At 44.0% G+C, this 17,177-nt stretch overlaps 1 protein-coding gene across 2 annotated transcripts in view; it reads right to left on the reverse strand.

Annotated features, from left to right (window-relative positions):
* LOC148517309 (potassium channel subfamily T member 2) overlaps nucleotides 1–17,177 on the reverse strand; it is a 1,089,312-nt gene that overhangs the window by 695,944 nt on the left and 376,191 nt on the right. The gene's annotated exons all lie outside the window — the stretch shown is intronic.

Below are 17,177 nucleotides of genomic sequence, written 5' to 3' on the forward strand. Positions count from 1 at the left end.
CATTAGCCAATCAGAAAATTTTTAAACACTTTATCAAAAATGAATTTTAAGAAAAACACCATTGCCATCATGAGAGCCTCCGCATTCACCAGGCGCGAGCTGCTGGTGCTTACGGAGGTCATGGATCGCCGGATCACCAGCCAACCTCAACCCATGACCAACCGGCAGAAGCGCTCCGCGTATGCGGAGGCACGGTCCCGCCTGCGGTCCTTCGGCTCACGCCGCAACATCGGGCAGCTGGAGCGCAGGTGGTCCGACCTGCAACGGCGAACGCCCCTCTTGCTGGCATGCTTTCGCATGCAGATCCTGGCAAGTAAGTGTTATGTATTGTGGTTTTAATGTTTGTGTTTGTGGGGCAAACTGCGTGTGCATGTTTTCCTGTCTGTTCTATTTATTATTTGTACTCATATCTGCGTGTGCATGTTTTCCTGTCTGTTCTATTTATTATTTGTACTCATATCTGCGTGTGCATGTTTTCCTGTCTGTTCTATTTATTATTTGTACTCATATCTGCGTGTGCATGTTTTCCTGTCTGTTCTATTTATTATTTGTACTCATATCTGCGTGTGCATGTTTTCCTGTCTGTTCTATTTATTATTTGTACTCATATCTGCGTGTGCATGTTTTCCTGTCTGTTCTATTTATTATTTGTACTCATATCTGCGTGTGCATGTTTTCCTGTCTGTTCTATTTATTATTTGTACTCATATCTGCGTGTGCATGTTTTCCTGTCTGTTCTATTTATTATTTGTACTCATATCTGCGTGTGCATGTTTTCCTGTCTGTTCTATTTATTATTTGTACTCATATCTGCGTGTGCATGTTTTCCTGTCTGTCCTATTTATTATTTGTACTCATATCTGCGTGTGCATGTTTCCCCTCTATTTCTGATTTATTCATTCTACTGCTATTTGGCTTATTTGTTTTTTTTTTTTTTTTTTTTTAGTTTTGTTGCCCGGATTTGTCCATAAACTAACCGCAATTTCTTTGTCATATTTTAGGGGGACAGCCAAGACTCCGCCGTCACCGTCCGTCCAGACGGCGTTCCCGGCCACTATCCCCAACCCCCAGCCAACACTCCACCCCAAATCTTTCCCCTATTCCCCACTCCTCCCCATCCTTCCCAGACCCTCTCCCGGAAATGTCGGGCATCCTTCCCCTCCGTCCCACTTCCCCCTCTCCTCCACCCACCCCTCTTCCAATTACCCCCTCCCCGGAGTCCATCATAACTCCTCCCCATTCTTTGGGTAATGACGGATCCTCCGAGGAGGATCATGGAGGTATTTCCGGAGCTCCCGTTTTGTCTCCCGGTATGTTTTTTTTTTTTTTTTTTTTAAAGCACAAACTGTTTGTATGTAATCATGTGTCGTGCCTTTCTTCGTGTTTTTGTGGCTTGACTTTTGGTGATTTTGAAGGTTTGCCTTTACCTCTTCCTGGTGATTTCAACATACACATATCATACCTGTGGGAATTTGTACCTAGGCCTTGTATTTTTGCCAGCCCCCCCTTTTTTTTTTTTGGTTTGGGTTTAGGAGTGATTTGGTTGTGTTTTTTTTTTTTAATGTGGATTCCCTATTGTTGTATTAACCCACACACTTTTCTCACCCACAGAGGAACAGAGGCGTCGGCAAGAGGTGGCGGATTGTGTGGGGCAGATGCGCCAACATGTCATCGGCATTCTGGTGGCCCTCGACCGGCTGTCTGGCCTCCTTCGGCAGTAGTTTTTTTATTTTTGTTATATTTTCAAAATAAATTTATTAAGACAAATATACGTTGTGGCTCATTTTTAAAAACCAAAACCAAGATAGTTTAGCATGACATAAGTAGACTGTTCCTGCAAGGATTTCCCTTTTTTAAAAGTTAGATTGTGTTTTGTCTTTGTATGTCAAACAGACACAAGAAACACATAACAGTAACAATGTCATTTCCCTTTTTGGGTGTAGTGTCAATTACATATTTCTACATTTTCCAGGTTCCTAGTTGGTGCGCAAGCTGCTTAGGCCAATCTTACAAATCCCAAGGTTGGGCCAGGCTTCCTTTTGGTGTGGATTGGGAAGCTGAAAACATATTTCAGTTTAGCTCAACTGGCGTCAGTACTGGTTTACCCCTTAGTCAAATGTAACTTGTGTTAACCTGGTTACACTTGCTGTTAACGTCCCAAAAAAGGAAGACCATTTCACTCTCCAAACATTTATTCACAACATAACAGAGAAAACAAAGTGGTCACTCCCAAAAAAAGAACACAGTGATAAATTCAAATACAACACATACCAAGAAATAATTAAATAAAAACAAAAAATCAAGAACTGGTTGACGAAGGACCATGCCAACATGATTCCACAAACATGGCGTTGCGATATGGGTTCCAGAATATATGCCCAAAAGGACCAGATCCAGGTTTGGTAAGGGTAGCAGGAAGTAGTGAGCGTTGGAGTGCCAAAGATTATGTGAACAAACAGAAGATGGTGAGAAAAAAAAAAAAAAATTAGATGTTCGCAAACAAACACAAACACATTAGGTATAAACACTGGAGTTTTGTTCAAACTTACCTAAAAAATCTGGCCACCACATCATCGCGTATGGCCCCCCCACATACTGACCTTCGACCAACCTCGGGGGGGCCATCCTCAGGTAAGGCATCCTCTGGCTGCATTGGGACACCACTCCTTATGGCAATGTTGTGAAATATCCCACACAGGACCACAATTTTAGACACCATATCCGGCACATACATGAGCTCGCCACCAGAGCGGTGGAGGCATCTGAATCGGCCTTTTAAAAGGCCGATACAGTGCTCCACCACTTGCCTGGTGGCTGTAAGTGCGGAATTATACGCACTTTGTGGCCCTGGTGTGGGAGCCAAATAAGGAGTGAGCAGCCAGGACATGCAAGGGTATCCACTGTCTCCTGTGAACAAAAATAGACCACATCAGGAACACTGTGTATCAAGCTTAACATTGTTATGTACTAAAGGTCTCCACTTACCCAGAAGCCACGCATCACCAGCTTGTAGGTTGGTTAATTTCTGCCATATCCCTGATTGCCGGATGACGAAGGAGTCATGAGCACTTCCAGGTAATTTAGCATTCAGGGACAGGATCTGGAGGGAGGCATCACATACCACCATTACATTCAGGGAGTGATAGTGTTTACGGTTTCTAAATATTGCCTCCAGCCGTGCTGGAGGCTGAAGTGGTATGTGAGTACCATCCACAACCCCTATGATGTGTGGGAAGCCAGCTATTTGGTAAAAATTGGCCTTGGCCACACTAAGGGCACCCATATCCAAAGGCATTTTAATAAAATGATGGAGGTGCTTGAAAAGTGCCTCCATCACTGCCCTCAGGATCCGGGAAAAGGAGGATTGGGAGTTGCCCGCCACAATTCCCACCGTTGTTTGAAACGATCCTGAGGCACAGAAATGTAACACCGCCATAAATTGCGTCAGTGGTGGTATTGCTGTTGGACTGTCAATTTGCCGCTCAAGATCACTTTCTATTAATGAGAGAGTGTCTATGATGATTTTGGGAGGTAGACGGTAGCATCTTAAAACCTCATCATCGGGCATTCCAAAAAGGGTGACACGTGTTCGAAATATCTGGGGCCTTGCATGCCTACGATGCCTACGCCTGGGACGAGTTTGAGGTTGGTCGTCTTCCGGGAGCAGGGCCAGAACAATTCGCCCCAGATCTACCTGAAATTCAAAGTTTACAATGTAAGGCTTTTGAGCCACCCCAAAAGTAACAAAAAACAACTTAGCTTTCTGATACCATCCATAGCTGCTTACATGCCGGGGTATTGTCATGATACGTATAAACTGTAAAAAAGCCAAAAATGAGACATCAAAAATTTAGAGGGTGAATTTTTGTTTTTCAAATTGTTGCAAGCCAACACATAAAATAGGCGAAACACACATTTGGCCATCGATGAAAACGACATTGCACACCGTACGTCAAATAGGGTTCAAATGGACCCCAAAAATGGAAAAGGGAAAAGCAAAACTGGTTTACATGATGAATAAGCCGCCAAAAATGCGTTAATTAGTTCGCAAATGCAAGTCACTACACCAACAGTCAAAAATGCGTTAATTAGTTCGCAAATGCAAGTCACTACACCAACAGTCAAAAATGCGTTAATTAGTTCGCAAATGCAAGTCACTACACCAACAGTCAAAAATGCGTTAATTAGTTCGCAAATGCAAGTCACTACACCAACAGTCAAAAATGCGGTAATTAATTCGCAAATGCAAGTCACTACACCAACAGTCAAAAATGCGGTAATTAGTTCGCAAATGCAAGTCACTACACCAACAGTCAAAAATGCGGTAATTAGTTCGCAAATGCAAGAAAAAAAATGGACTTACCCAACTCGAATATATAAGATTTCCAAAAAAAAGGTCTTTGGGTCCGAAAGCCAAAACAAACTAAAAAAGATGAAATTAGTGTTAAAAAAAAATAGCTAACCAAAAAACAGAAGTAGACACCAATTGGCCACAAATTAGACTGCACAAAACTTACCAAATCAGGAAAGGATGTGGAAAAAAGCAAAAAAATGCGAACGGAAAACCAAAACAACTGTAGCAAAACCAAACAAAAAACCAACTCTGCCAAATCCTCCAACCGCAAACAACCAAATCCAAACAACTTAACCGCCAACAATCCAACAACCCAACCTCGACTCCACACACACCAAGCCATAAATAGTGTTTATTTTCCCGCACAAATTAAGGATGAATCATAGGGACGCACAATCAATGATGCGGCCGCAAACAAAGGACGCATGTATAAATACGTCACGAAATCACATTGAATTTCTGGTTGATTTCATTCTGGAAGCAGAGACATGGCTTCAGACCAGGGAAACAATGGCCAAAAATCCGGCGGTAAGGCCTTCATGTTTTGTCTCAATGATTATTTTAAAACAAATATATTGGTCAAGTTGTGAAGTGGCTAAATCTGCATATTTACCCAAATAGGTGAGGAGGATGACATGGAAGAGACTGCTGGCCCCAGTCAACCCGCCAAAGCTGCCAAAAAAAAAAGGCAGCCACATTTCACAAGCAAGGAGATGGAGGTTTTGATCCAGAAGTGCGTTGACATCCTGCCCCAGGCAGCCAGGAATATGAGCCAAAGCCAGAAGTGGAGAATGTGGGAGGAGGTCGCCGTTGCTGTCAATAGGGTGGGTGATTATGTCCGTCTAGCCCGGGATGTCAAACGGCGGTAAGTAAACACTTTCCCATCCTATAAACAAACCCCATTGTAAAAAAAAGGATAATGGGTCCAATTTCATTCCACAGATGGGCAGACTTCAAATATCGTCTCAAGCAAAAACTTGCCGACAGGGCTAGGCATGCAAGGGGGACAGGTGGGGGTCCCACCCCTGTGTCATTGGAGTTGACAGACTTAGAAGAGCTGGCACAGGGGTGTGTGCAGGCTGTGGAGGTGTTTGGCGTGTCCAACATGGATACGGACATGCCAGACTTTGCGGCTCCTCATGTTGGCCAAGGTAAGTCTTGTGATGTCACCAACTCTGAAATGCTATTGTGCCAATATGTAGATTCTAATGTGAGTCTTTTCGCAATTTTCCTAACAGAGACAGAGGCGGATGAGTCTGCTCCAGAGGGGAGCCTTGGCCGCAGAATTTCTGCTGGCTCTGCAGGGGAGGAACCAGTACATCCGGCTGAGGACCCTGCAGAAGCCAGTCCAGGGCGTGCCCCCTCGCAGGCAGTGGGCCTCCTCACAGAACTCAATTTTAAATCGGATTGCCATACGGAGATTCTGCAGAGGATGGACGCCAGTCTGATACGGGTGGCTGAGGCCCTGGAGCAAAATGCTGCGGCCAACGTGACCATTGGTCAGGCCCTGGCGGAAAATACCAGGGCCAACATCCGCATCGCCGATGCCCTGGAGCAGCTCGTTCGCCAGCACATGGTGGAGCCGACCTCCCTTCCTGCCGGAACATCCGGATCCTACACCTCTGGCACAACATCAGCCAATCCTCCAAATGTGCCTAGCCCTGTGCCTAGTCCAGAGGCCACAACATCTGCCTCTGGACAGGCCAGCCCGATGGCATCCCGGACCCGGTCTGGCGCCCACCCTCACCCAGCCAAACGGGCGAGAAAACGGTGACAGCAATGGCGACTTTTCCCACACTCCTTCTGTGCTTGGCTCATATTCCTTTCTGGTCAAAACTTCCCTCTCCTTTCTTGTGAAATGTTTTTAAATTTTGTATTTACGCTTATGTTAGCAGTTATGGTTTTTTTTTTTTTTTTAACAAATATCTTTGCCACAAAAAAAGGCAACAAAATATTAGGCCAATTTGTTTGTGTTTAAACAATAAATTTAAAACAAAAAACTGAGATTGTATTGTGACATTATTGTACAAATGGGTTACATTTAATCCTGGCCCTAAAGGCAAAAACTGACCCTCTTAAAAAAAAAAAAAAGGCCTCTTTAAGGAACGTTTAAAAAATCACATAGCGATGCAAATTCCACAGTAAACCAAAAAAAAGGGGAGCTAATTAAAACATGATGACATTATTGTTACAATAGGCCATAACCAACAAATTGTGGCCAAAATAAAACACCAAAAATGTATGCTAATTGATTGTGTAATCATGACATTAGCAGCTCTGATTTCCACCTGCGTACGCTTTTGTGCTATCCCAATAAACTGCTTTCCAAACACATACCAAGCCGGTTTTCAATCCAACACTAATTACTTTACTGACCAGCCGCGATTAATCGCAGCACCATCGTTGAGTCCCGGGACGGAGGAGAAGGCCATCGCCAATGTGGTCGAGTAATCCTGACCCTAAGCTGTGCGAGCATTTTGAAGGGAAAGCGGATGTTCCAGTGATGTATGAGACGGTCCGAACACATTTGACGTTCGCATCTGCTAATGTATGTACGCCCCAAAAACGCCTCGCCACGCCTGCGTTTTTTCATCTCCACCCCCGTCAACACCCAAAAATGCCCTGTTCTGTCAATCACATTTGACATGTCACTTCCTGTACGCTATTTTAGGAACGAGAGAAAAAAAACTCGCAATCTGCCGTACGCACATGCGCAGTGTAACACCGACGCATGCGCGGTTAGTCAACATCGGAACGCAACGAGCGTACTGTTGTTAACGTGCGGCTCTGAATGAGGGCCTATGAGTTGGACAAAATTGACTGAAATTTAAATACTTTTATGTGTATCAATTTATAAAGAAATTCAAAACATTTGAGGGTGGTTTTGCCAAATCCCTAACCAAAACATAATAAAGAATTAGAACCAAAACATGAAGAGCCCATGTTTTGGTTCAATCTTTTCATTGGAATCTGGCCCTGATTCAGAGCCAGACGCTCTGACAGAGCACTTGCTCTGAATCAGGGCCGGGCTATTATTTTTTTTAGAACGGCCTCTTGGCCGCTTGCACAGCTGTGGGTGACCACCCACAGCTATAGCGAGCAGCCAGGAAGATGGTCGCAATGGTCAAGACCATCACGACCATCGGGCTTGCGACGAGACCCTTGTGGTATGGTATCGTTGCCGCAAGCCCCAGAGAGATTTTGGCTCTAACTGAGCCGAAATCTCTCCCACTGACATCACTCGAGATGTCAGTGGGGCCGCCCCCAAACGGAGGCGCTCACATGGGAACGCCTCCATTTGGGCAGCCACTCCCCTGGCCCACCCACCAAAGGGGGCAAGCTGTCACTCAACATCGACAGCTTGCCCCCTTTGTTGCGAGACCCGGAGCGATGGAGTGCCCATCGCTATCCGGATCTCACGCATGCGCACGACGGAGCCGGCTCTGTCGTGTGCATGTGCACTGGCCCACCATCGACCTGGATGTGAGCACACAGTGCTTGCGACCGGGTCTGAATCAGGCCCTCTGCGCACATCTTTACCTCCACTGACTAGCTCATCAGATTCTACCTGACACTGACTAGCTCACAGGACTCTACCACACACTGGCTAGATCATCGAACTCTGCGCACATTTCTACCTCCACTGACTAGCTCCTTGGATTCTGCCTCACACTGACTGGCTCATTGGACTCTACCTCACACTGACTAGCACATAGGACTTTACCTCACACTGACAAGCTCACTGTATTTACCTCACACTGATTGGCTCACAGGACTTTACCTCACACTGACCAGCACAGGAAAGAGTCACTTTTTGGGAGTGCAGCTACACAAACCTGCAAAAGGAACACTGAGTTACAGTATGACAGAAACTCCAGGAAAAAAATAATAATCGACTTGTTAAGCAGGCAATAAAAACTAGCTGTTTAATTGACAGCATATTATTAATACACAATCAGTTTGCTTATATTATTTCAATGTATTAGTTTAAGTTGTTCAGATTTCTTGCATTAAGGTACCTCTATTTTTTATGGAATCCACATTACAGCATTGATTTTCAGGCTACAATGATCCCTTACAATCTGCCATATTACAATATGTGGTTTAATTATTGCAGTGACTTAAGCTCATTTAGTTGTGTCTAATTATAACATAATTAAACTATGCTGAAACACCTGCTGGTAAATGAGACTGTTTGTATGATTTTGGAATGAGTTTAGTATTTCATGCTGACAATTTTATTCAACATTACATCTGTTTAAAAATGCACACAGTAATAGCACAGTTTTTCCATGTGTGAAGTTTTATGGCAGAAGAGGTTGTTTTGCAAAAATGCATTGATCTGATAATACAATCTTTGAGGATTTTTTTCACCATTCCATATTGTTTTTGTTGCATTTTGTGGAATGAAACAATCCTAGACCCCATAAAAGTCACAACTGATACCTCTTTTACAGCTAAGTCCCAGGTCTGACCCGCTATTTGGAACAAGGTTCCAAACCGGGTCAATCCCAGGACAGATCCCCTTCAGACTACGGTGCCTGAGTTGGCGCCGTTCACACTGCACACAGGTGCAGTGTAACTGGTCTGCCGATGCTTGTAGATGACATCATCTCCAAGCGCCAGAAAATCCAGAGCTCTTCATCCTGTGAATGGGACCCAATTCGGATTACCCAGGTTGCCTATTTACACTGCAGGGTTACATGGGTCTTTCCTGTGATAAACCCTGCAAAATGTCCAGGTTGAATTGCCGTGTCACTCAAACCAGTTCTCCAACCCTGGACCCTTTTACACCTAGCACCTTTACACCTGGGTCAACCCTGCAATATCCCAGGTTTTAGCTGTGGTGTAAAAGGGGTTTGAGATAGGAGGACCATATAGAAGGCTGTTAGTGACCTTAAGCAAAGTACTGGAGGCTCTTAAAGGTTGCAAATGGCTGCTTTTTGCACTTTTTATTAATGGTGTAAAAATAATGGCAAGCGTTTCTCATCAAATTAAAGGTATTTCTGTATTTTGGGGGACAGAAACATTTCTAAAAAGTGATTTTTATGTGTTTTAATATCATTTTGTAAAAAGTTGGAATAAACACTTTTAAGTATCTGGAAGTTCTAAAACCCCTCACCAAATTAATTAAACACCTATACATAGCTTTATCACATCATTTAACCTTTTACTGAGCTTTTTAGAGAAATATACCTATAAACTGACATGTTTTAGTGCCCAATTAATGTTATTTAAACTCCTGTAATCTCCAGCAGTAACCAATCTTAGAGGGACCTCTCAGCCCTCCTGCACCTTTGGATCCTGCCCCAACAGTGATCAGGCAGCCTGGCAGCACCCCCCGCCAGGGAGCTGCAGAGGGGGGCATCCACTGGGGAAATGTATTGTAAGTACACAGCACCACTGCCTCCACTGAATACGTGGCAGCTGCAGAGAAGAGCGACCACTGAAGAACTGTAAGTCCAGTGCCGCCCTCACTGAATTCTTAGCAGTTGCAGAGAGATGCAGACACCAGGGAAATGTCAGTCCAGCACTGCCAGTATGCTGCTACCACTAAATACCCAGCAGCTACAGAGAAGTCAAGTGTTGCTAGTGCACCACCTGTAATGAATACCTGGTGGTGTTGGCGTCACAAGGGGGTTGCGGGGGGTGCAGGCCACACTGGATGACACCATCCGAGGGGGTGAGACCAAAATAGCAGAGCTACTCTGCTATTTTGGTGTCACCCCCTCGGATGGTGTCACCGAGCAGCTGCAGCCACGCTCGTGAGATGCAGGGGAGAGGCTGTTGGCTGTCCAGCAGTGCTTCTGCGCTGAGCTGGGATTACTCAGCGGAGCAGCACAGCAGCCCCTAGCCTCTCCCCTGCCCAGTGATTGCAGAGGATGGAGGGCGTGACCAAGAGTGCAAAACATAACTGGATGTGGCTTCGTGTGACGAAGACATGCCCCCTTCAGCCCAAGTCCCGAATAGAGATGAGACAGACAGCTAAGAAAGAGGAGACAGACAGATGATAGAGGGGGAAGCCAGACAGATGATAGAGTGGGACAAAGCCACACCCTCTTCCTGGCACGCGAGAACATGGCCCCCGGACCGACCATCGCACCAGGTGCATTTCAGGTAAGTGACGCCACTGTCTGGCGGCTGCAAAGCGCGGCAGTTGCTGGGGGCAAAAAAAACATATCAGAACCTTTGCCCCCCCAGTGTGTTTCAATATGCAAAACATATTGATGTTGTGATATATTGAGTAGATATTAATATTTTCAAATATCTATAATGATAACGTACTGTATTTCATGTATTATTTAGATTTTTGTGATCATGTATCATTCAAGAAAATCGATATGTGACCTCTGATTAGGGATAGCCAATTATCCTAAATTGTTTAAAAATATTTAATGTTCATGCACAGTATACTATAAAAAATGCTATTTTTATGGTATGCAGAGTTTTAAAAAAATAATAAAATATATTTTTAAATTATGTTGGAAATATTTTAAATAGATGATTAGCCTAATTCAATAAAAAAAACTATTTCTGAGGTTTGTTTTTAGAAAAAATGTTAGCCAGTTAAGTGGTTTATAATATTAATTGAACATGAAAACAGTAACATATTGGAGTTTGCCCCAAGTTCGAACCTGAAGAATGTTCCTTGAAGCAAGTTTCAAGTTTGTGCCTTCTGCTCTGTCACACTGAGACTTTAGAGATGTGCGCAGACCCTTGAATTTGGTTTTGCCAAAACCAGCCTCAGTGTTTTGTTTTTGTTTTTCAAATTTGGCAAATCCACCCTCCTGTGTTTTGGTTCAGATTTGGTTTTGAATTTCTTGAAAATTGTTAAAAACAGCTAAAATCATGTAATCATGTAATCATGTAATCATGTAATTTGGATCTGTTTTTTGTTCCTACAGTATTGTTTACTTTAACATTAATTTTAGATATGTGGGTTAAATTTCGGAATAGATCCGAGTGCTGGCTCGGGGATTCCCTCCAAGCTCAGTTCCTGAAATGAGGCAAAACATCATCTTCCAGTCGTCGGATCTCATAGGTTTCGGTTTGCATATAAAGTCCCTTTCTTGTGATCAGGCACAATTTCACACTGGAGACTGGAAGGGAGAGAGTGTGGGAACTGGGCTGCAGGCAGCAGGGGCACTTAAAAAATAAACAAAAAAATTATTAGTTAGTCATTTAGGACAGGAGCAGAAGCACTTATTATATAGGCATTGTGGATGTATGTGGACTGGCTGCAACAGGAGAGGACGTGGGGACTGGGCTACATCACTCATTAAAATAGCACTGTGAGGCACAAATTGAAAAAAACAGTAAAATAAAATAGGACTGGACTGCAGTGCTTTGAAAAAAATTTTTGTTTTAAAAACTGTGAAAAAAATATAACGTAATTGTTAGGGTCCCATTCGGCCTATACCAAGTGGGCTCTCTGAAGCAGTTTGTTTTTTTGTTCAGTCACTGTAAAATAAATGTAAAAAAAAACCTTTTGTGCAATATAACATCATTGTTACATTTGGGTGCCAATCTTATACTAGGAGAACTGTGAATCAATATTGATAAATTGATAGAAGAGCAGGAGCAGGAACCCAGTACTAGTGCTGCGGCTACTGATAGCAATCTTGATACTAGTAGATGTACTTCAACATCTACTAAAGGTCGTCCAGGAAAAATAAACTTTAAGAAAGGGCACAAATCTAAACAATATTTCACAATGCTAATAAAAAAATTACCTGTAACAATAAAAGGAAAATGTACTGCTAAAATATGTAACTTTGCCAACATTCCATACACCACATGCAGTGACAAGGAAAGGCTAAAGGCCATGGCCTTCCTTTACTAGCGGTGGTCCTGCTACTGATGTTTCATGCACTAGAATGCTATTGCAGATGACTCGGCCAAACACAGTGAGGCATCTGCTGAAACCTCACATGCAAAACAATCTTATTCTAAGTCTACATGTGTCACCTTTAAAATAGGCAGACAGGACACCAAAGCAAAACTAAGGCTGAAGAACAAACTGCATTTTCAAAAGCTTAATAAATCCCGAGATAAGATAATTGTTGGGATGGCCGCACTTCGGGGTGTGGTGATATTGTAGGGACGTGTATATGTGGTGGTGTTGTATAGCGTATAGTAGAGGTACCTGATACTACTACTGAAAATGTCACTACATGAAAAGATAGGTGGTTATAGGCGCTCCTGGTGTGTGCAGGGTCAGAGGGGGCAGAGGAGGGGCGCGGGTATATGTGTGACAGAAAAGGTGAGTTGTAGCAAGGTATAAAGAATAAAAAGGCTAGGTGAGTGGGTTGCAAACTTGTATTTATTTGTATGGACGGAGGCATAATGCTCCTTAATGAATGCTGTAATAAGGGGGTGAGACTTTGGTATCCCTAGAATGTCCGTGGAGGTGTGTGGTAGTTCAGTAGTATAGTGGAGGGTATAAACAGGTCTGATCCTCATTTTGGAAGTGGGTAGACCCTTTCAGGGGGCTCCTTTTACATGTAATCCTTACAACTGCACATTCCCCTGCTGGACCTATGGTCTACAGTCTTAGGAACTGGGATAGCCTTGGATGTTGAAATCGGGAGTACCTCCAGTTGGCGGCACCCCACACTGGTGAGGAGGGGTGTTGCTTACCTACCGGTAGGTCTCGGAAATCCATGGCAGGGAGCTATTATCTCACTGTGCTCACTGTGTGTGCCAGTATTTCCTGCTAGCGGATGTTAGTACACCATGGTTCCATGGGTGCTAAGCAGGTAGGTGTCTCAGTTGCTATGATTGTTTGTGCTTGTTGCTGGTGACAGCATCTTACAGCTCGTCAGCACTGGTGTGTCTGACTGCAGTGCTGTGGTGTAGGCTGGCTGGTGTGCATACTTGACCCAGCAAGCCTGTTGGGGAGTAGACAGCGTGGCTTCTGATGGTGATTCCGTGTGTGGGGCACAGATTTGCAGCCGGCATGTAGAGTGAAATTTGCAGGATGCCGCCAACTGGAGGTACTCCTGATCTCAACATCCAAGGTTATCCCAGTTCCTAAGTCTGTAGATCATAGGTCCAGCAGTGGAATGTGTGGTAGTAAGGACTGCACATATAGGAGCCCCATGAAAGGGTCTACCCACTTCCTAACTGAGGGTCAGACCTGTTTATCCCCTCCATTATACTACTGAACTACCACACGCCTCCATGGACATTCTAGAGACACCAAAGTCCCACCCCCTTCCTATAGCATTCATTAAGGAGCATTGTGCCTCCGTCCTTATGAATAAATACAAGTTTGCAACCCAGTCACCTAGTCTGTTTGTTTTTTATACCTGGCTACAACTCACCTTTTCTGTCACACACATACCATGCACCCCCCCACTCTGACCCTTCACACATCAGGAGCGCACGTCACCACATATCTTTTCAGAAATCCCTGAGAGTTTAAGTGCATCCACAAGTACTAAATGTGTTGATGAGTCTGGAATTTCGGATGCTCTACTCATAGAGAAGCCTCCTTCCCCCATTTCCAGATCTCTGAAAATGTGGGAATGGGCAGCAGTAAAAGTAAAAATGGTGACTTAGACATGCTTCTGTGGAGGAGGCACCAGTATGCCTACATAGTGAAGCCAGTGATACAGAGAGAAGCCTGCCTAGAAATTAGCTGGTGTTGTATGTTCGATACTGCTGCTGCTAAAGGTGATACACCCACCCAGTGGGTTCCTATAGACATGTAATCTTTCATTTGTCCACATATCTGTACTTAAGTGGATAGTCAGTTAAATGGCATTTTGTAGGAAAAGAATAACTTTTTGTTTAACTTCCCAATACAGGCAAATTGCTGTTCTAGTAAAATGGAATTGAGATGGAATTTAGTAGTGGGGACACATAAACTCAATTAATTATCTAAAACCATATGCATTGATAGCACATGCTGTATAAAGATCTAATGCTAACATAGCCTTCACTGTGAAATGTAATCAGCATCCCACTATACCAACGGTCTAATTACAAGCACCAAATTCCTGACAGTCGGATCCTGGCTCCAGTACACCAACCACTGAAATCCTGTAGGTAAGTATCTTGGGTTAGGAGGGGATTAGGTTAATGTTTAGGAGCTAGGGTTAGGCACTAGGAGGAGAGTTAGTGTTAGGAACTAATAGGGAAGGGTTAGGTTTAGGGTGCGGGGAGGGTGAGGATAGGGTTTGGCACTAGGGGAGAGATTAGGGTTAGGCATGGGGGAGGGTTATGGTTATGGGTATGGGTTAGCAGTAGGAGACTTACCTTTTAGTGTCAGGATTCTGGCAGTCAGTATGTTGCTGTCGGTATTCTGACAGCCGGCATCCTGACAGCCAGGATCCCATACCCACTCCTTCATGACGTCAGTGTTCCACTGTGTAACAGGATGGCAGCTGTCATCATTTCTTTCTCTTGCAAATGCTTGTATCACAGTCAGTTGTAGTCTTCTTGGTTCACTACTGTGATGAAGGTTCACCCACAGCTGCAGCCCTAGTGTGAAATATTTCTTAGCGGAATCCTGGCTAGCAAAGCTTTCAGTTAGCCTTTGAAAATGGGATACAGCAAGACTACCTCCAATCATTAATGAGGTTAATGATGGTGTTGGTCGTTGGAGATTGCATATGCTGGGATCTATCCATGCTGCTGGTAGGTGATGCTGGACTTCTTGTTATTACTTTACAGGTTTTCATCAGACTTTGTAAATAATTTGCATGAATTTGCCGCAAATTACATAACAGGGAGGAGGTGCCTGGATGGTTAGCTTCCCTACTTCTACTTACTTTTGCACCACAAATAGTACAGTGCCTTGACACATGTATGAATTTAGGAAAACTAGCAAGAACTGCTGCCAATGGTGACTGACTTACTTTGACACAAACAACATCCTCCTTGTGAACTTTATCAACTTCTTCTTATCCAACACATTTATCATCAACATCCTTATTAGTTTCAAATACACAAATATCCTCCTTATCCTGTTGCACTTACACAGTAGCATCCTAAATTTCCATGTCTAAACCATCACCATCCTTACTTTTACTACTAGTAATCCTCACATTTTCAGAGGGTTCAGAAATGGTGGAAGGAGGCTTCTCTAGAATTTCAGTGTCAGAATCAGAAATGTCAGACTCGGATATAGCTACTGTGGACACCCTTAGACTCTCGTAGGTATTTGTGAAGTTTGTGAATATGCAGTTTGTTCTTCAGCCTAGGTGTTCTTCTTATACACAGATTTGTCTATATTAAATGTGACACATTCACACTCAGGGGTAAATTTACTAAGCTGAGAGTTTGGGAGAGTTTGCAAACTCGGGAGAGTTTGGGCATTTTTTCCCACTCTCAAATTTACCAATGTCAAACTCGGGAGAGAGATCTCCTTTGCTACAGGAAAATACTTGAGAGTTAGGAAACTCTCTTCAATTCACTATCGGCAAAACTTGAGAACCTTTTCACTGGTGAAGATAGGATTCTGGAATTTACCAAGCAGAGAGTTTCTAAACTCTCATGAGATGGGCAAACTCTCCTGTAAAAACTCGTGAAAAAAATACACCTGCCTATGATCTGAGAGTTTGTCAGAAACATACACAGATCGCTGTGATCCATGTATGTTTCTGCCTGACAGCTGACGGGACTGCACGGGGTTTGCATGTCCCACCAGCCAATTAGCGGCTGCGTTGACTGTAGAGCAGCCACTGATTGGCTCCGGCTACTGACAGTTACTACATGGGAACTGTCAGTAGCCAGAGCCAATCAGCGGCCGCTCTACAGTCAACGTGCCCACTGATTGGCTGCCGGGACATGCAAACCCTGTGCCATCCCATCAGCTGGCATTCGGGAGGTATCAGTATGTGTGGCAACACAAATACTGATACCTGGTGCATGGATCGGTAAGATCGTTTTTTTGTTTTCAAAAGTCCATGGATTACTGCGGAGACCAGCGCCAGGATATAGGTGAGTATGAAATCTTTTTTGCAGGGCCAGTCAATACGGATTCTACTGGAGAAGGTGATAGAAACAACTGGTATAGGTAAGTATGTATGAATGGGTAGGTGTGCGTAATAAAGTTATACTTGGCCTGGTGTGTGTTTTGTCTTTATTTAACTATTTATTTTACAGTGAAGGTACAGGTGACAGCCATCTGCTGGCACTTGTAGTTCCACAAGTGCCAAAGGGTAGCATGTTGGCACCTGTAGTTCACTGTAAAATATAATAGTTTAATTATATTTCCCCACTTTATTACCCCCGTACCCAATGCTCCAGGGGTGCGGGGAAGAGCCCTGGGCTTCAGACCAAGCCTGGGGTTAAGGGAGAGGGGGGACCACTTTTTGGGGGGGTCCCCACCTCCCCTAAGATCCCCGGCTTGGCTGGCTTGGGATGATAATGGTTTGGACCCGGAGCTCCAGTGAAAGGGTCTCTGGGCTGTGGCATTACAGCCCAGCTGTTTTGGGTCTGGTGCTGATTTGAAATAGGGGGACCCTAAGCAATTTTTTCCCCCCTATATTTAAAATCAGGACTGGCCCTGCAGCCTGGTGTTGGTTTCTAAATTACGGGGGAACCCTACACATTTTGTTCCCCATTTTTACACTTTTAACCCATTTTTTTTACAGGTACAACACAAGCAGCTTACACATATCTCACTGATATGTGCAAGCTGCTTGCTCGGGAGAGTTTTGCAGGCAATCATGGGTGAGTCATCTCCTGCAAAACCTGCTACTCGGGGGAAAAATCTCCTGCAAAACCTGCTACTCGGCAGAGAAATCTCCTGTAAAACCTGCTACTCAGCAGAGAAATCTCCTGTAAAACCTGCTACTCAGCAGAGAAATCT

This window comes from Taudactylus pleione, unplaced genomic scaffold, assembly GCF_031769625.1.
Source record: "Taudactylus pleione unplaced genomic scaffold, aTauple2 ptg000223l, whole genome shotgun sequence".
Classification (NCBI taxonomy): Eukaryota; Metazoa; Chordata; class Amphibia; order Anura; family Myobatrachidae; genus Taudactylus; species Taudactylus pleione.